The sequence below is a fragment of the Pantherophis guttatus genome, chromosome 6 (assembly GCF_059756535.1).
Source record: "Pantherophis guttatus breed Tessera chromosome 6, ASM5975653v1, whole genome shotgun sequence".
Lineage (NCBI taxonomy): Eukaryota > Metazoa > Chordata > Lepidosauria > Squamata > Colubridae > Pantherophis > Pantherophis guttatus.
Window position 1 is genome coordinate 52,553,090 of NC_142068.1, and position 21,390 is coordinate 52,574,479.

General features: G+C 38.0%; 1 protein-coding gene, 1 long non-coding RNA gene and 1 pseudogene across 5 annotated transcripts in view; 2 read left to right on the forward strand and 1 right to left on the reverse strand.

The window, feature by feature from the left end:
• Positions 1–21,390, forward strand: part of VTI1A (vesicle transport through interaction with t-SNAREs 1A) — a 227,356-nt gene that overhangs the window by 113,335 nt on the left and 92,631 nt on the right. The gene's annotated exons all lie outside the window — the stretch shown is intronic.
• Positions 3,397–18,183, reverse strand: LOC117678713 (uncharacterized). Its single transcript, XR_015728652.1, has 2 exons — positions 18,006–18,183; positions 3,397–4,982 (listed from the first exon to the last, which is right to left on the reverse strand). It is a non-coding gene; the product is annotated as an uncharacterized LOC117678713 (long non-coding RNA).
• LOC148113116 (uncharacterized) lies at positions 14,365–16,006 on the forward strand (annotated as a pseudogene).

Here is a 21,390-nt window from a genome sequence, read left to right on the forward strand (position 1 = left end):
GATTAAACCCTCAACCTTCCAAGTAGAAGGTGAGCGTCTTCATGCCACTAGGCCATCATGTCATTCAAACTTTCCCAGCAGGGGTGGGTTTCAAAAACCGTTGCTACTGGTTCGCTTGTGGGTGCACGTGCAACGCCTCCCGCCACCAGTGCTACTGGTTTGCCCGATCCAGGGCGAACTGGTTGCAACCCACCACTGTTTCCCAGTTATATAGATTAACACTATAACAGTGCTTTACTGACCATCTAAATGGCACTTTTTTTCAAGATGTATGCAGTTATAATATACATATACATACATACATACATACATACATACATACATACATATATATATATGGGTGTGTGTGTGTGGGTGTGTGTGTGTGTGTACTATATATACATATAGTATATATAGTATGCTGGTGGCGCAGCAGATGAATAGCCTGTTATTATCATTCAGCTGCCTGCAATTACTGCTAGTTCGAATCTCCCCAGGCTCAAGGTTGACTCAGCCTTCCATCCTTTCTAAGGTAGGTAAATTGAGGACCCAGTTTGTGGGGGCAATAAGCTGACTTTGTATAAATATACAAAAGTATGAAGGCTATTGCTTAACGCATTGTCAGCCGCCCTGAATCTCCGGAGAAGGGCGGCATATAAATCAAATAAAAAAAAAAAAACGACTTCAGCCTCTAATCATATTTTCTATATCTAGATATCAACATAAGATCTGTATTTATACTACCATCACTAGAACCTTCTATGGATGGTCAGTCTTCTTTGCTACTATTGCTACTGATCTGTTTTCTGACAGTGACAGAATTTTATTTTAGGCAACTTAATTGAAAGTTCTTGGTAAAGACAGGAATAATAGCAGAATGTAGTCAAAGACCTTGTCCTATCAGTGCTGATAAGCAAGACTATGCCACCAGTTTTAAAACAAATGAAAAGTTCTGTCAGTAGTTCTGGAGCTTGTTTCCTAAAACTTCCTTGACATAAATACCACGATACGTTCTCTAAACCTCTCTTTCAAGAATACTGAAATTAAAGTCTGTCTTTATCCTAGCTATTTGTAATGCAATCTCAGCTCAAATATAATGACAGGTGTTCACCTTGAGCCATAAACTGTGGTAGAAGAATGCGAGAGTGCCTTATAACAAGTCCAGTGGAATCGGCAGCTGTGGGTGAAAAAAAAAATTATTTGTGCTGAGCTAGTCATTAATTGTTAGATTTGTGAAAAATGTTTATTTACTAAGTTTTGTGGCCAACATCATTACTCTTCATTTTATTCATTATTATATCTGTTGTGGCCCCGCCCTCTGAGCCTATCCCATCGGAGGAAGAAAGCTCTGAGCATGAGGAAGAGGAGTCAGCCAGGCCTCCCTCTCCAGGCCCCTCCCCTCTGGCACTGTCTCAGGAGCCGGCCGAGGGAGAGGAGATTAGCCGGGAGACAGGTGTCTCGGATGAGAGTGAGGGAGAGACGTCATTCCTGGATGCACGCCTCCGAAGGCGTGATAAACGATTGCAGCAGCTCAGGAGGCGTGCTAGGGATTAGAACTGAGTCACTGGACCACACCCCAAAGACTATATAATAGAGGGTGGTGGCCAGTGATCCCTGTGACGAACAAAAATAAACCTTGGATAGTCACTAAAGCATCGTCCGAAACTGCTGAGAGGAATATTCTTTCTGTTGGACTCTTGTACGCTGAGTATATTATCTTTCTGTTTCTGTGGAAATAAACGCACTTGGCAGACGGTGTGTATATCGCTGCCAAGTTGGAGATAAAGACGTGGGTGTGTGCCAAGTGCTTCCTTAATCCTCGGCTGGCTGTGTTTGTGTGTGTGTGTGTGGACGGGGACAGATCAATATCGCTAGGCAGTAACATGATACAGATTAAAGACTCCAGTGGCTATTCATGACCAAGGTACATAAGTGTCTTAAAATCCTGACAGCAAATTTATTGCCTAGTTCGGTGAATATTGATAGATATAATGATATTAAAAGCCATAGAAAATATCAGCAACTGCTTAAAATGACAGATTCAGGAGTCAGGATACACATATGAAATTCCATTGATGTCAGTAAACAGTCGTGCTGAAAATTGTTCATAAGAAAGCCAATCCATGGTTTAAAAACATTATTCTGATTTTACTGATTGCAATATTGTTCTTTAAACCTGGAAGAAAGAGACTGATATAAAAAGAGATAATGTAATGGACCTCAGACTTTGTCAGAAGTTCTTTTATGAATTGGAATTTTAGTCAAATATATATTTTCAAGGAAAATTTTATTTCTGCAGACATGCCACCTGAATATGGCTTTTGGGGATTATTATTCTTATTTTTTTGCAAACCAGATCAAATGGCCTTGTTTTTTCCATAAAGAGAATGTCAGCTTTATATGAATCCTAATAAATATCACTTTTTCGTAAACTCACTCAAAACATCTATATTTTAGAGTTATTTAAATTTGCTGGTTCAGATTTTGCTGCTTCAAGCCCTATATACAAGAACTGGTTTTGTAAGCGTTATACGCAAATGTGCCTTTCTACAAACCAAGGTCAGGTATCAGACATTTACAGGACAGCAGGTCTCCCATTTCCTTGAAGATTACACAATTGGATAATATAATATAGGCTGACTTGTAAAGATATCAGCTCTTATAAGCAAACTAAACAGACTAACTACAGAAACATGTTTTACGCTAATCAAATTAGTTTATGCTATTTATTTTTCTTGTTTATTGGGTACAAATATTTCATCTTTTTCATTTCTCCCCAAAAGAGTTATCCTAGACCCTTTTTAAACTACTTACAGACTTTGGGTAAGCATTTTCATATAGATCACAATTTCCTTAATACAGGAATTTTCCCTAATGCAGGAATTAAAACTGTTAAATATAATCTCTGCAGAACTGCTTGTAAGCAATGAAAGGTTAAAAACATTTTAAAGAGTATTGTAATGTACTTTAAATGTTAACTGTATTCATTCAATAGCATAATACAAAATTATTTATTCCAATTAACTCTGTATGTATTATAGAAAATAGATTTGGAAAATTTATGTGAATAATATATGAAGATTTTATTTTGTAGCTTGTTTGAAAATGAAATATATCTGTTTTTAAGCATTGGCCATTAGTACAATTACAATTAGCACATATATGTGATATGATGCAGCAAAAGAATCACAGTGTTTCTGATGTAAATTTCACAGATATGAACTATGACCTCCTTGTATTTATATCTGAGTCCATTTGATTAAGTGGCCAATTTCTTGTGATAATTGGAAGCTAAAGAATTATTAGGCCTTGCCGTGTTGTTGAAAGCATGGACTAGACATTCATTTCAGTATGTCTTTTCCCCTTTAGCATTATATTGTGTATCATGAAAGGCAGAAAAACAAAGGGAACAACAAATTGTAATATTTTGATTTTAATTTGCATTATAATGAATTTTTGGTCAGATGTTCAGTGGAAAAACATATCAATATCATATTGTACAGTCATTTGAATAAATACTGAATAATACTGAATACTGAACAATAAATGTTACCTACAAATAAGGTAACATTTGATCAGGAAGAATTTTAATTTTGCCTGTTTGTGATTATATTGAGTTGGGAAGGCTATCCTATGCCAGGTAAGAAAAATCCAGCATAGCACAATCTTATAGAAGAATATCTGCTTTGGAAATGTATTGGTCCACTCCAATATCACCAGTGAAGGCCTCCCCACTCTCCAAAAGAATGTTCTCTGATAATGTAGGAATTCTCTACAGAATATATACAATTTTACATGCTGAAAAACTTACAAACATTTCATTCTTTTAATCACAGTGTTTACTCAAGATTTGAGCAAACAAAAATCTTGAATGAAATTGATTCATTGGTATTATATAAAAGATACTGCTTCTACTCTGAATTTTTTGGGGGGGTGGGTGTGGTGGTTTGTCAATAAGTTTCTACAACACTGGATATTATTGTTATGCAGTTTATTTACATTAGTTCCAGTGCTATCTCCAGAGAATGTATCAATGAGTTTGAGTTGGATGCCTTATGTATTAAAATATTTAAATTCTCTCCCCTATTCAGTTAAGTTTTCCTCATCACAATCTGCCCCAACTTTAGCAGTCTTTAGCAGTAAAAAAATGAGTTATAATATTTTGATTATATAAAAGGTTCACTGTTGAGTGGAGTAGCTTATATAAATGAATGGATCAGATTCTGATGAGCTATTTGAATGAAGATCTTCCAGTAGTACAGAACTGTCTATCTCAGTATGTCTTTGATTGACTTTAAATATTTCCTTTTTCTCTGCAATTAATAAATAACTTTCCTATGCATTTCTTATCCACAGCCGGTTTAATTCACTATTCGTAGCTTCTCTCCCAGCCCAGACATAAGTGCCTTACATTGTTCTCTAATACATGCATGCTCACAGAGCTACAATTTTTTATTTGTCTAACTTTAAATTGATTAGAACATATTAATTTTTAAATAAGTGTCACATATCCTTAACCAAGCACTACAAGGTTGAGAAGCCTTCATGGTGTTAAAGTCTGAACCAAAACTAAGTGAGGAGAATTTTAAAAATATGGGCTGCCCTTCATTAGCCCTCATGATAACTCCTGACAGGCAGTGTGCGTTGATGTTGCCATGCCAGGCCAGGGCAAGACCAGCTGCCATGCACCATTTACCCTCTGTCAGCAGCTTCAGTCAGTGCCTGGGCAATATTGTACACACAAGTCTGTCATGCGTCAGCCTCAATTAGGCTCAGTTTGCTGCGCTTGGGGAAAAGCAACAGCCCCACTGTTAACTATTTTTGTTCTCTCTGTCGCTCTCATTTTCTTACTTCATTCAACTGTCTTTGCAGATTGTTTCTAGCTTGACTGGAGTTTTCCTGTGGTAATTCTTGCTAATAGCAATAGCAGCATAGGATGAAGGAAGCAGATAGGAAATAAAATATCAGCATGGTTTCAGTATACTCCTTGGTGTTTTGTTGTTCTGTGGAAGAATATAAACATTTCTTTAAGATTTGCCACATGGTCATTGTTTGCCATGATGTACTAAAATAGACTAGCAATACAGTTTAAAGGCATTCTAAAAGTTGACTCTGTCGGTTACATGGGGATAAATGGAAATATTGATTATTACATATATTTATTCTAGCTATATGTCGTCCAGGAATTCAAGATAGTAGATATCCTTCTCTCCCACTTCTTGTTCTACCTTTATGATAAATCATGACTTTTTGGTCATTTCCTCCTTGTCCAAGGGCAGAATACATATAACTATTTAGGTAATAAAAATGCTATTGTTCATTTAATGTACATTAAGTCATTTTTATAGTACTCCAATGGTGTGAGATTTATAGAGACTTATGGACCTTGTCAGTGTGAAAATTATACCAATCCAGAGTATTACACCAATCCAGATGTTTGTAACAAATCTGTGTTTGAAAGGAATCAAAACAGTGTAAATCCAATGATAGGTGGGGCAGCAGGAGGAAGATGGAATTGATTACTTAAAACAGGAAGAAGAAAGTAATGCTTTTTTTCCTTTCATACAGTGTAAAAGTCTTAGGCCACCGTTAGATTTGTACCAATGGTATAATTATTTCTCGGTCTCCTTAATAGAATGCAACCAGAAAATACAGGAAATTTGTATGCAGTATTCAAAAACAGTACTCAGCAGAAAAAACAATGGTATAACTTACGCTTACACTTGAGCAACAGCAGACACCTGGCTCCCGTAAATCTAAATGGAATGGAACCCTAAATACTTCCATTGCTAACACCTCTATGTGTCCTGCTATTTCATGCCAAAATGACTGTTGTGCAAAAAGGGTTATCAGACCATGTTTGTGCATGACATGCTTGAGCATTTTATACAGTACAGACACATGTTGTATCAGTATAAATCATTGGAAGCTTGCTAAAACGATCAACTTTCAGTCACATCATTCCAGTCAAAATGCCAAAGATAACAGAATTTGACATACATAAAATCATACTTTTACATCAGCAAGGCCACTCTCAAAGGAAAATCAACAAACAAACAAACTGGATATTCAAAATATGGCATTCAAGTTCGAAAAATAATTATGGATGATCATTAAAATTTTGCTAAAACAACAAAGCAGTGGTAGCTGAACAATTGTGCACAGTACTGTAGAACATGAGTCAAAACATAGCAACTTTCAACTGTATTTTTTTTAAAAAAATCATAATTGTTAGTCAAAAAATAATTTTGTAATGTTTTCCTACAATAATCACCTTGTAGCGAGATGGGTGGCAAATAAATTTCATAAATAATAATAATAGTAATTACAGATTTAAGTAGACAGTGCTTTTCCCAAGGAATATTCTAACCGGAATTGTACAGTTCAACATCTTGAGCAAAATTTAAATATTCCTGTAATAAATTTTAAAGCAATGGATAGGATTCATAATGTGAAATATAAATCTTGTATAATTCTCTTAAAATAAATGGTATATTTAGAACAAATTGAACAATTAAGTTGTTAACATATTCCATGAACACAATGAATGGGCAAAATAGAGAATTGTGTAAGTTGTCCACCAATTTGGTTTAATATTATATCAGTCAAATACAATACATGGATACTTTTCAATACACTCAATACAACCATACATTATAACAACTGTTCAACTGTATTTTTTTTAAAAAAATAGGCATTTATCCTTGCCAGACTATAACATTAGAGCCAGCTTTCTCACAACGCAAATGAATTTATTGATCTCAATTTTTGACTGTCCCTATAGTTTCTGCTGCCATATCCTTATCTTTCCTAGTACCATTTTCTGTCTGTTGTCTATGCAACAGAATGCTGGCGCTTTCCAGAGTATGCTATGAAGTTTCTGTAATGGTTGGATACATGTATATTTTGGTTTACAAAAACAAGCAAAGTCCAAATCTGGGACTGCATCTCTATTAGCTTTTCTGCAATAATCTCTTATGCTGCTGCAACAGTGTGGCAAGAAAGGAAGGAGGCAATATACTGTATTTTTCGGAATATAAGACGCACCGGATTATAAGACGCACCTACCTTTTTGGTGAGGAAAAGAAGAAAAAAAAATCTGCTTCTGCCTCTGCCTCTGCCTCTGAGCAATTTTGCCTCATTGCAGCAAACAGCAAACAGCCTGCTTTACTTTCAGTTTCGTTTTTAGCATAGCTTGATTAGTACAACGGAAAAAAATCTGCTCCAGCAATTTACCTCTTTGCAGCAAGCAGCAGAGTCCTGCGCAAAACAGCTGAGAGCAAATCAGCTGAGACTTGGGAAGCATATCCGATCAACGTGCTAATTAGGCTGTGCTGAAGCTGAAAGGACCTATTTTTACTTGCTGTTTGCTTGCAAGGAGGTAACTGCTGCGAGGCAGAGGCCAAAGGGTGGGGGACAGTGGGTGGGCGGGTCTACATTCGGTATATAAGACGCACTTAAATTTTCACCCCCTTTTAAGGGGGAAAAAGGTGTGTCTTATACTCCGAAAAATACAGTATGTCACAACTTTGGCAAAACAAATTAGCATGTGACTAAAATGATACCTACTGGAAAGACTGCATGATTTTTAAAATCATTTCTTACATTGGTATTAAAACTTTTCATTTAAGTGCCACTACATGAATATTTCAATTATAATTGGGGAAAAAACAACAAAGGGCATTTTTGTGCAAATCAAAAGATCATAAAATGATATAACAGGAAAGTACTGAAGGTGACATGTACTATGAAGGTACGTGCATCATGATCTGTTTACTTAGCCAATACTTCTTTATACTTTCAAACTTAGAAAAGAATTGTGTAAAGAATTTTTCTTTTTCAAAAATGTGAGGTTTTCTTAAAAAAATAATAATCAGTGAATATAGATCAAACAATTTGAATCCTGAATCTTCTAAGTGCACTATAAAAAGTGAATAGGAAATTTTATTTATATATACATATACAAATATATATGTGGTTTGATTCATAATCCGCGTATGTAGCTAACCCTTTGTATGCAGTACTACATGGTTGGATTTCGATAGGCCCACAACTATTCAGACAGCTCCATGCTATACAAATTTAAATTTCCAAATTTCTTTAAGAATAGCCAACAATATAATAAATTTCAGTAGTCCAACTATGAGATGACAAGGGCATGAGTGATTTCCACTATGTTGACTGTCTCCCAGGGCAGAAATGTAGAGTTGGATATCATCAGCATATTGAGGATACCTCAGTCCATGATGATGAATTACACTGCCTATAGCTTCTATAGATGTTAAATAACTGCAGTGTTAATATACGCAAGATGTAGGTGTGAGGCCACAATTCAAGGCTCATCCTTTTTGCATGCATCTGCAGTATTAACTCACATACAAAAAAGACTGACTTGGATTGCAAAACCATTGCCTATTTATTTATTTATAACATTTATTTGGCCTTCCAATTCAAACAATAGAAGTCTTTTTTACATCAAATTTTGTGGTGTTCAGAAATCATAAATAACTAATAACTAACACAAAATACAAAGGAAAATAACATATAACATTAAAAATCAACTGAAGCAATTAAGTTACAACCAAAATGAAAATGCACTGTAATTCATCTGATTGGGACTCTACTCCAAGCCCTAGGATACAGCCAAGTCCTGAGTATCTTTCTAAAGGCCTTCAGAGTCAGAACCAACCATATATCAAGTAATCATTCTAGAAGGAAGAGTTATCACTAAGAATGTACAAAATTCCACAATGGGTGGCCTGCAGTTTACTTTCCCTGATGAAGCATTAAGATGGTCAGTTATTATCTTCAGAAGCAGGTTACCCTGTTATTGTCCTATACCATGTAGGACTTTATAATAATTATATCCATTTGCACTAGAAGCTTCTTGAGAACCACTGTAGCTTGCAGAGTAGAGTTGTCACACATACATAGCAAGAAGACCCATAATTTCTGCACTACTGCATTCTGGATCAAATGAAGGTTCCAGGTGGTCTTCAAAGATAGAGGTATGTAGAGCACATTGCAGTAATCCAATTGTGAGGTAACTGAAATGTGAGTGATTATGATCAAGGGTCCCCAATCCACTAACAGAAGCAAATGTCACACAACATGTTTTGCAAAGGACTTCCTAGCCATAACTTCTACAAGCTGTAACAGCAGAAGCTATGAGTCTAAGATGACTCCCAATTTTACTGAATTCAAATGGCACAGTGCAACCCTCTCAGAATCAAGAATGAAATCTCTCCAGTTCCAAGACCCATGGAGCTCAAAACTGACTTAATTGAGGGACAGTTGAGCCAAAGCCTGGTCTTTGTCTTTCAGGTTACTCACAATCTCTTGATCCTAGCACAGAATCTTGCAGATTTTGGTAGTTCCCTATAGAATCTGTTCTGGGACAAGCAATCTTTTACCTTTCTTGCTACTGAACATGCTGTATTCTCTATTAACCTTTATCACCCTTTATTGTGATGATTCATTGTTACAGTTGGTTGCCTATTTGTAAGCCAGTTATGAAAAAATGTAAAGTAGTAATAATCTATTTTGTACATATTTTTAGATAAATATTATATTACTATCGAAATAGGAGGTAAGCTTGAGGTCCAGTAAGTATTACAATGAATATTAGATATTTTTCTTCAACTGTCCATTTCATTTTGCTTTGATTTAAAATTATGAATTTATTTAGGGGGAAGATTGAAACTTTAAGGCTACTATCTCATCAACTTGGGAATTAGTCTCATAAAGCTAACTGTAACTTCTTTGCTAAAGATTCCTTTATTAACAATGACAATATTAGTGACATAAATGTCCATGCAGTTGATAAATTTCTAATTTATAGAAAGGCTACTGAAAATGCTTAATAAACAGGTAATTATCTAATATGTTTAATTTAACAACTTTGTACAATTTTTCAAAAGCCTAGGATTCACATCCTATGTACAAATACAGTGAAAATGTTTGATATTATTTTAAGATTTATATGACAAGATAATTTGTCTCTGCTGCACAACAACATTGTAGAGGCCATCTGGATTGAAAGCTAGGAGGATCATGGGTGACAATCTGTTCCAAGCTACTGACACTACATGACCTTGGTCAAGTCACTTGACTTTCTTGTGCCTCTCTCAAATCAGCTGGAAAATTGGGTAACAAAAACAGGATATCCTAGAAAACCAGATGCTGCCTTAGAGTTGAGGCTGTCCTGCCAAACAAATGATAAAGATAGCTGCTATCCTAGAATTAAAGTGGATTTGCTGACTCAGTATGAAACTAATGAAAGATCAACCTGCATCCCAGAGATCTTGAAGTGGTCATTTATCTTGAATTCAGCTACAGATTCCATAAAACAGATACAATAGTTGTAGCTAGGGAATAGACTGTAGAGAATTTAGGGTACTGAAGAGGTAACTATGTTTTTAGATAACAGAAAAAGGAAATACAGTTAGATTACACAGATATTTCCATGCAAAAGTGGGACATATTTATGTATAAATAAAAATGTTAAAAATTATATAGTCTAAATTTAATCAGTCCCTTCTTATAAGACAAAAGTGGATAGTACCACAACCACACAGTGATTATGATATATTTTAAACTTCTTGTTGATTAATTCAAATTCCCAAATATCACATAAAGATGGAGATACCCAAAAAGTTTACCTCATTAGTTATTAAACTATTATTTTCTGAATTTCTTAAGGGTAGTTATTTGTAACTGTAACTTTTAAATGGCTTTAAATATGATTTGAATAATAAATTATATAAAACCAGATCAAAAGATGAACCTGGTGGCGCAGCAGACTAATAGCCTGTTATTAACATTCAACTGCCTGCAATTATTGCAAGTTCGAATGTCCCCAGGCTCAAGGTTGACTCAGCCTTCCATCCTTTCTAAGGTAGGTAAATTGAGGACCCAGTTTGTGGGGGCAATAAGCTGACTTTGTATAAATATACAAAAGTATGAAGGCTATTGCTTAACGCATTGTAAGCCGCCCTGAGTCTCCAGAGAAGGACGGCATATAAATCAAATTTAAAAAAAAAGAGAGAGAGAGAGATATTGAGTTATTGAGACAAAGTGTTTGGCCCAAATACTTCTTTCCTATTCAGAATTGTAAGATTTGGTGGCCTTTTCATATTTGATGTCCACTGCATTTATAATGGACAAAAAGATGGGATGCAAATATTTTCAATAGATAAACCTAGCATGGCAATTACATGAAGAAAACTCTGAGTTTCAAGTATTATGTTTCCAGCTTAAGTTAACTGTTATGAAACGAATATATAAAACTTACACATTTATTTAATTTATGAAAGTGATACAGGTATGGATCCACTTGCCAGATATTTAGTCACGGTATCCACTTTTGTATTCATAGATGAAAACAGTTGCCTTTGTATACTACAGGATGCATAACTGTGTGTCAGATATTTCTTAGTATTTGGAGAAAATATAAATATAAAATTATTTTAAAGTTTGGCATACCCAGAATGAAGTTAACAATATTTAAGGAAATAGTATGGATTAGCAATATGCAATAATTAGAATTTGAAACAAAAAGTGTGCTTCAGAGATATAGTGAATGTGTATGTTGCACTCAACAGCCTCTATAAAGAAGCTGTTGCTTTTTCCAGGCTTGCACAGTAGCCACATTGGTCCAAGAATATACACATTTGACTTAAAAAGAAATAAATATCTCCTTAAATCAAAGATGAAATGAGAATGTCTATATTCTGTCTGAAACAGTCTGAATAGCTCCACACTCCTACCTTCTTTTTTATTGTTCTCCAGCATGTGCATTTCCAAATGTATATTGTTAATGTCATTTTAACTATGTTAGTTTTATTTATTAATGTTTTCCTGATAGGGGACTCGAGACTCCAGGCATGGGATTCCACTCTGTCTTCTAGCTCTACAGAGTGAGTTCAAACTGAAGAGACATATGCTCCCAGTTTCTGCATATGCTCCCAGTTTCAACTAAGTCTTGAGCTCATTAAGACTTATTGAGAGTCTTATTGAGAGATGGATTGGTATACACATATGCAAATACAAACAAGATATGAAAAAGATGCAAAATTATATGGTTTTTATTTAGAAATGACAGATCTGGATAGGATACTCACAGGAACAGATGATAAAATATATTTAAAAATATATAATTACTTACTTAGTATTGAAATAGAAAAAGAACAGGTAAAAGAAACAATGATAGCCTGGGCAAAAAAATTTGGATATTCAATTGAGCTAGATAAATGGCAGCAGCTATGGGAAAGGAATTACAAATTAACAATGTCCACAGTATATAAAGAGAACCAATATAAAATGTTTTAAAGGTGGCATATGCCACCTGAAAAATTGGCTAAAATGTTTAAAGATAAATCAGCTAAATGTTGGAAATGTCATCAGATATCAGGATCATATTATCATATGTGGTGGAAATTATTGGACTAGAATTAAAACATGGTCAGAAAAACTGCTACAACAGCATATAGAATTAAAACCTGAGCTGTTCCTATTGGATATCCTACCAGAGAAAATCAGTAAAGAAAATATATACTTGATTATACATGTAATAACTGCGGCGATGATAGTATTTGCGCAAAGATGGAAAGCAGAGAAAATCCCTACAGAGGGAGAAGTAATTAAGAAATATTGGATTGTGCAGAAATGAATAGATTGACTTTTGACAATTAAAGAAAGAGTGGAATTGGAATACTTTAAGATATGGGGGCAATTTTATCATTGGTTAGAGAAGATAGATAGATATATAGGGTAATGTAATGAAATGAGTTAAGAAGAAAGGGGAGAAGGAAGATAGATAAATGTATTAATAGTAAGCAAGAAATATGGGGAGAATGTTATAAATAAATGAATAATGTGGGGCGAATGTTATAACAAATAAATGTCAAAAAAAATAAAGGGAACACAAGCAGAAGACATCCGAGATCTGAATGAATGAAATAGCCTTATTAAATACTTTGTTCGTTATATATAGTAGTTTTGTGTCCCCTTTAGTTGTTTGAGCAGTGTATAAACTACTGTATGTAAAGAACAAAGTATTTAATAAGGCTATTTCAGTCATTCAGATCTCGGATGTCTTCTGCTTGTATTCCCTTTATTTTTTTGAGCAGTATATTAAGAAGATCAGAGGAATAATAATAATAAGCCATAAAAGATGTACCTAGATGCTACATTGAAGAATTGATTACTTATTGTATGTTTGTTTGTTTATAAAATTAAAAAAAAATACGCAAAAAAAAAAAGAAAATAAAAGACTTATTGAGAGTGTTATCTGTTTGGAAGGAAGATATTAGATAGATATTGACACGGCGACTAATTTTGCGATTATTCAGGGCAGTGGAGGAGCCATAGGCTTGAGGTTGCTGTGATTTTAGCCGCGTTTTGGATTACCGCACAACACTGTTCGAACAATTGGAAGCGGCTGGTGGCGGCCACCATTTGGCGGGCATTGGTTCCCAGCCACCACAACTTGAGATTCAATTTGGCCAGACAGCATGAAGAACTGAAGGCTCAAGCCCACTGCAGATTGTGTTCACGTGAGGCTTGCATGGAGAGCAGTCGGAGCTGTTGGAGCAACAGACTGCGGCTGCCATTGGCGAGCTGTCCCGTTCTCCTTTCTTTTGGCTGGGCGGTGCGAAGAGCTTGCACCTGCGGTAGTTTTGGCACCATAGTGTTTGATGCGAAGAGGCCATCTGAGTGGTTGGAAGGCTACCGCCTGCGGCAGTCATTTTGCAACAGCTAAAACAATTGCCAGCAGTTTTTGTTTTTGTGGCTTGAAGCAACTGGCTGTCAGAAGGGCTTGGTTTCCAGCCCTCAGGTATGGCGGCAGCCCTCAGGAGGCAGCGTGAAGGGCCCTGGGTCCGACCCCGCTATTAGGCCTACAAGAGGATTTCACAGGGTCACAGGGAAATTGGCGCAGATGGACTAGATGCGTCAGGGGCATACCTCCTTGACAGTGCACACCATTTTCTCACAGAGCATGAAGGGCCAGAGGCCCGAACCTGCTCTTGCATTTGGAAGGCCCATTCAGCGCAGCTTGCCAGAAGGCCTCAGGCATCAAAGGCTGGCATTGGTTCGGGTTGCACCCGCTTAGAGTCGGATCGCAGCAGCGGCAGCTGGTGGGATACTACGCAGATTGCGAGGCGGACTGCAGGTAGGGGCTGCAGACCCAGAAGAGCGTGGGCTCACAGCATTGCAACATCAGCTGCACAGGACTGGTGATGTATACTGACTTTCCAGCAGGATTGCTGGACAGGGTTTCCTTGAACAGGTGACATTTTGTGACATTTCAGATATTTAGATGGCCTCTGACACCTTATTTAATGACCCTATGGAGCCGGATGAGGGCTCTCACTCCCACAGAGCTATTGGGCATGGATTCAGATGCTGTTATAATAAGTCTAAGAGTGGGAACAAGGAGGAGGCAGCTAAGCCAAAGGCCAAGGAGATATCCATCAGGAGGCTGTCTAAGGCCCAGGAAAGAGCTGAAAAGCAGCTACAGAAAGCATTAGAGAAGCAAGCAAAGAAAGGTGTTAAAGCCGCTGAGAAGTGTAGACATCTTAGTCCCCAGGGGGGATTAGGGCCCAAAGTCAGAACCAGCACTACCCAGACAGTGGAGACTGTTGACATGGATCTTGAGTTGTTGGCCGACCCAGGCCCCTCCACTAGCTTCAGGCCCTCTGGGTCATTATCACCACTACCCCTAGGGGGAGAGTCAAGCAGGGGGGCAAAGCCTTCTTCAGCAGACTCTCTCATTCTGACTGCGGCGATGGACCGCCAGCCATGAGGTGGTGAGGTGGACATGCCATCAATGGTCCAGAAATGGAACTTTGAAGCGGTGCAGCACAGCTTTGAAGATGGCAAGCACCAACTGGGGATTCCTTGTCCATGGAGGAATGTCAGTTGGACCAGGAGTTGTCGGAGGAGAAGGGCCTGATACCAGACCAACCCGTCTTCAAGTGGTTGTTCAGGCCTCACTTGTTCAAGGCCCTGCTCTTCAAGGCGAAGAGCTCTACGAGGCTGCGCACGGCTGCCACTGGAAGGGCCAAGGGCAGAGCAGGATCCTGCTGAGTTGCTCCTTTCTGAGCCCACTACCGAAATGGAGACTATTCCGGCACCCCAATTATTTTTGGATATGATCCAAAGACAGAAGACTTCCCCAGGAGCATATCCAAACACAACCTCATATGATAGGAAGTTTTATAACACGGCCCCTGATCTCACCGAGCTCCTACAGGTCCCGGAGGTTGATGAGCCAGTGATTGCCTTAGCATCCCCATCAGCGGCATTAGCAGAGGCGGAGGAGGAGTTGAAGCCAGAGGAGTGAAAACTAAACCTAGTGCTCCATAAGGCATGCCAGGCAGCTGCCTAGAGGATTAAGACGGCCACAGCGGCATCCTTTTTTACTAGAGCATCTCTACTTTGGCTAAAGCAGATGTAGGAGACGGTGCCAGCCAGTGATGTTAGGACGCATCAAGACTTTAATAAAGTGGTGGCTGCCGCAGAATTTACTACGGATGCCACATTGACTTTGGCTAAGTTTGGAGCACATGCCATTGCCTCAGCTGTTACGGCCAGATACCTACTTTGGCTCCGGCAATGGCAGGCAGACTCCAAACGAAAGTGGAGACTGGCATCTGCCCCATTCAAAGAGTCCAGGTTATTTGGTGCATCCTTGGACCCAATCGTGATAGAAGCTAGGGACAAGAAGAAAGGTTTTGCTGGCTCTATCACGGCAGTTTGATAACCATTCCTCAGCACCCTTCCAAAGACCTTATTTTCGTCCCTATGGGGGGGTCAAGTTTCAACCGGTCCCAGAAGGGGTTCGCCCAGGAACAGGGTTATCAGCCAGGACAGTACTATCAGACAGGACAGGGGTTCGCAGACAGAAACAGAGCGTGTCCCCCTAATTAGCAGCCATTTCGGGGGGGAGAATCATTCCTTTTGCCACCCCCGCTGACTCCAGGGACAGGGCTCCCATTGGTGGCCAACTAGGTCTGTTCGCGGACCAATGGGATCAAATGACTACTGACAGGTGGGTAAGGGAGACCATAACATCCGGTCTCTCCATGGAATTTCTCGTATGCCCCCCGAGGTTTTTTTATCTGTTGTCCCAAATCACGGGACACGGCCAAAAAAAGGCTCATGGACACCGCCATTCAACATTTGCTGGAAATAAGGGCTATGGAATCCATCCCAGAAGAACAACAGGGACACAGATATTATTCCATGTTATTCGTAATCCAAAAGACCTCGGTGTGTGTGTGTGTGTGTGTGACTGATTCTCAACCTCAAGGGCCTGAACAAATATCTGAGGTATTGGAGGTTCAAGGTGCATTCTCTACAATCAATCTTGGAGAATGTCTGGAAGGGAGACATCTTGATCTTCATCGACCTCAGAAGCATACTTACATGTCCCAATCTCCCCACATCACAGGCAGTACCTGAGATTTTGCTACAACAGCAAATATCTCCACTACTGGGCCCTCCCGTTTGGTCTAGCATCAGTGCCCAGAGTGTTTACAAAGATCTTGGCAGCACTGGGGGCTTGCTCAGGGCCAGACTTGTACGGATACAAACATTATACGGATGATACAGGCTGCCAGGCAACCATCCATGATGCAGATTTATGATGCCATCTGGCATATTTTTTGTGAATGGTGCACCAAACGGACCATTGAGGCCACCAGGGTCTCAGTTCCCCAACTGTTGGACTTTCTTCAAGATGGTCTGGAGAGAGGGTTAGCCCCGGTGGCTCTCTGCAGGCAGGTAGCGGCATTGGCTTCAGTTTTGTCCTGTGGGGTGAGTGACTCGGTAGCACAGCACCCAGAGGTGCGGAGATTTCTCAGGGGAGCCACCAATTTAAGGCCTATGATGATTCATCAGTATCCTTCTTGGGATCTCGCTAAAGTGTTACAGGCACTCACCAAAGCTCCTTTTGATCTACTCAGGACTGCCCACCTGATTTTTTTAACATATAAGGTGGTTTTTCTCGTGGCCATAACATCGGCCAGGAGAATATCGGAGCTTGCCACACTCTCCGTGAGGAATTATGTATTTTTCACACTGATCGAGTTGTGTTACGGCTTGACTCTGCCTTATGCCCAAAATCAACTCCTGGTTTCATCGGGCACAGGACTTTATTTTGCTGGATATTTGCTTAATCCGTCTCACTCCAGAGAATGAGTATGGCACACTCTGGATGTACGGAGAGCCTTGCATATCTATATAAAGAGAACAAAGACATTCTGGAAAACAGAAGCACTTTTTGTGTCATTTTTGATGTACAATCCTTACTAAGACCCAGGGCGATTACGCACATTCTACCAGGAGTGCTACTACTATGGCAGCCTGGGCGACACAGGCATTGGTGGAGGAGATTTGTTGGGCAGCGACCTCCGTTGCCATTTATCCGGCATTAGCGGCTGGATTCTTTTACCTCGGTGGAGGCCACCTTCGGCAGGAGAGTCCTTCAGCGAGTACTGGAGACACCCGGTGAGCAGGACCAGACAGGAACCCACCCCTGAGGACTGCCAGTTTTGGTAAGTCCCATGCCTGGAGTCTCGAGTCCCCTATCAGGAAAACGGGTATTGGTCCTACCTGATACACCCATTTTCTGTAGGGGAGAAGAGACTCCAGCCCCACCCTAAGAGGGGTCTGGTCCGGGGTTTCTTTGGGGTGTCATTACAGGTGCTGCATCCTGAAACCTCGTGACAACAACGTTGAAACTGGGAGCGTCAGCAGAGTGGGCATCTCTTCAGTTTGAACTCGGTCTGTAGAGCTAGAAGACAGTGAATCCCATGCCTGAAGTCTCTCCTCTCCTACAGAAAATGGGTGTATCAGGTAGGACCAACATCTGTTTTCTTATTAAAGGAAAAAGTGATAACTGGGAAATAAGGCATATTGGTTACTTTTTAACAATTAGAATTAATTAATAGCAGTGGTCTAGCAAGTTAATAGCAGTGATATACCAAATCTACCATACAAGTTTTTCAATGATTACATACTTTGAATCAGAGCCTCCTCGATGACTTTTTTTTTCATTCAATCATGTATGATCCTCAGATACTGACTGAACAAGTCCCTGCAATTTTCCTGGCAACATTTTTCAGAAGCAGTTTGTCATTGCCTTCTTCCTAGGGCTGAGAGAAAATGACTGGCTCAGAGTCACCCATCTGGCTTTGTGGCTAAGGCAGTTCTAGAACTTACAGTGTCACAGTTTCCTCTCTGATGCCTTAACTACGACACCAAACTGACTAGTCATCTACAAGTAACTTTTAAAAGGCCTCCTATGACACAAGGAAATTGTTTGTGTAACTGATTTGCCTTCTACTTTTATATTCTTTATCTCCTGTGATTATAATAATGTAGCTCCATGTCAGCTCATGCTGTACTGCTGGTTCCTGGGCTCTGAAGGGAGATAGCCACAGTTCCTTGGTTGACTCATGATGTGGATTCTTAAAATATGCCTACTATCAGGTGCATGTTCATTCAAATGAGTAACAGATCATGCAAAAGTTCAACTTTTAAAAATATTAGCTACAGCAAATATGATAACCAGCTTTTATTAATTGGGGGATGTATGATATCTCTATTGCCTTCTCAAGGATTTTTAAAAACATGTACTTTAGTGGCAGATGTTGGTATTATTTTGAAACTTTTGAGGGGTACCTAAAATAGGTTCAAATCACTGTCTTATTTCAGGAAAAAAGCAAATAAAGGTATCTCAAAATACTTTACTTCTAGTCAATATAGGTAGTAATGCTAAGACCATTCCTGTTAGAAATTATTGGCAATTTCATGAGGTACTGCATATCATTTTAAAAAGGCAGGATAAATGGCTACTAATGGTGTTGTGTGTGCATGTATGTATGCACGTGTGTGTGTGTGTGTGTGTTTTGTGTATTCAGATATATAAATCTATATGTATATAATCTATATCTACATACCATCTATATCTGTATCTATATATCTGTTTTTACCCTTCATTTAAGTCTAGTAAATGATTAATACACCTGGAAAGATTTGCATTTTAATGGCATGTTATTAACACATTTTGTCTCAGATGTTCTAGATTGCGTATGATTGATGACTTTGAAGATTGTGGTATGGAACATATTGTAGACTTGCCTATAGCAGTTTAAAATGTTATTATTAAAACAGAAAGGTTTATTTTTCCTTTAAAAAAAACCTAGCTGTAAAATAGGTTCTGTTTACCACATAGACCTCTCTGTTTTTCCCATGTATATTTTGAACAATATTTAAGAAACAATACAATAATAGTGAATGAAAAATGTAATTTCTCACAGCCTTTTGCATTTCTTCTTAGAAGGTTTTTAAAATATTGAGGAAGGAGTCATCCTAATTTCCTAATCATTAATACTTAGAAATTCCAATAATATTTCTGGGATATACAGGACAACTTCTTATATCAAGGAAACATTTGCTGGTTTTGTAGCAGAGCTCCAGCACTGTAGAATATCAGAGGATGTCACCAAAGATTCCAAACATTAGGATGTCAGCACTGGGCTGTGTAATTCCAGGGAGCTCAGCTAAATGGAATAGAGTCCAAACAGCTGACAATGTATGTGTGGAATCTAGACTGGTGGCAGGAATCAGACCGTGGTAACAAAGAAGTAACAGAGAGCTCAAACATGGAAGAAGCATAGCTCATCAGGTAAAGCAGCTGGCAGTAGACAGCAACAGTAAAGGGCAGTTAGGGCAGAAGCCAGGAGACAATCAAGTTCACTGCAGCTGGGGAAGGAACAATTGATACTGAACAAGTCCCAACCAGTCCAGACCCAATTTGCCAACTGCCTCAACCTTAGGCCATTCAGATCTGCTAGAATCACAGGATGAGAGTCATCCCTGTACAGGGTAGTGCCTGGGAATGAAGTATGTGGCACTATTGCTTAGCACATTGTAAGCCGCCCTGAGTCTCCGGAGAAGGACAGCATATAAATCAAATTAATAATAATAATAATAATAATAATAATAATAATAATAATAATAATAATGAGGAAAAGAAGGGAGAAAAGAAAAGTTTTCTAATATAGATCACAAAAGATTGAGGGATCTCCAGAGTAAAGTATGTCCTTATTAGCATTGGTAACCCAGTGAGTTCTATACTTTTCTGCAAGGGAAGCCAATGTCTCTGAAGGTTAATCTGCATGGTAGTAGTAAAAACCAGAAGAAAGGAGAAAATATTAAATGGTAGGAGAGATACTTTAGCTACAGTGGTCAGAAATGTCCTACAGTAGCAGATTAGGCTATTCTAGCACTATCTACAATTACGAAAAGCTGATATCTCAAAGTTAGCTGGTTAAGAAAGCATCCAGTGTTAAAAGACTTTCCTTAATATAATTTTTATACTAAAATGAATTAACTTATATTATGATAAATCAACTAATGCTAAAAAACATAATGCCATATGTCTTGCTTGACTTAAATTTTGTATTTTGAGTTGACATTTTCTCTAGTAAATAATTTCTATATTTAATATTTCCATACTTTTACATTGTGAATTTAAAATTTATATAAATATCTATTTTCAAGTATCATATGAAAAGTCTGTGTGTAATAAAGAAGCAACCTTATTTTTGCTTAAAGGGTGTTTCAGTTTGTGTTTGTTTTAAATTTGAAGTTAGCTCCTTAGTGAACAAAAACAGAGGTTTAGTTAACATGATGGCTTAGAGGGATAAGATCTTAAAACTGTGAGATAGATTCTTGCCTCTTGTTGCCTTTACTGTGTTGGCTGCTGGGGATTTATTCTAGTGATGTTTATACTTTATTTTTAGATATACAGCTTGTGAAAAAAGGTATAGCAATGAATACAGTTTGTTGGTAGGTATAGTATAATATATAGTATAATACGTGTGTAATAGGGAGAGAGAGAAAAAAAGGAATAATGAGCAGAATTCTTAGAAATGTGTGCATGTTTATGTGTATATACTATATTTGAATATTGAACAATACTTGACCAACAATGTTCTATTTGAATATGTAATTAAAATAATGTAATATGTTGTATTAACATATTGCTCAATGAAGAAAAATTATGAGATCTAAGAGCTGATTAAAATTGACTTATCTGTCAGAATCATTACTTCTGTTTCTCTATGGAAATCTTGTAAAATAAATTGGTTTATAATATTAATGATTATCACACAGTAGAAAACATTTATTAATATATTAGATTGAAAGATATCCACCCCTTTCTTCTTAGAGAGGATTAGAAAGTAACTGTAATAAAAAATAAAAATGAATATTCTGTTACTAGTTTTTTACCTCGTTGATTTAACTATGAAAAATAAGACAGCATGAGTGAATGAATATCACAGCAAATGAAGGACAATTACATTGAATAAATGTATCAGTAGTTAACAAGAAGCT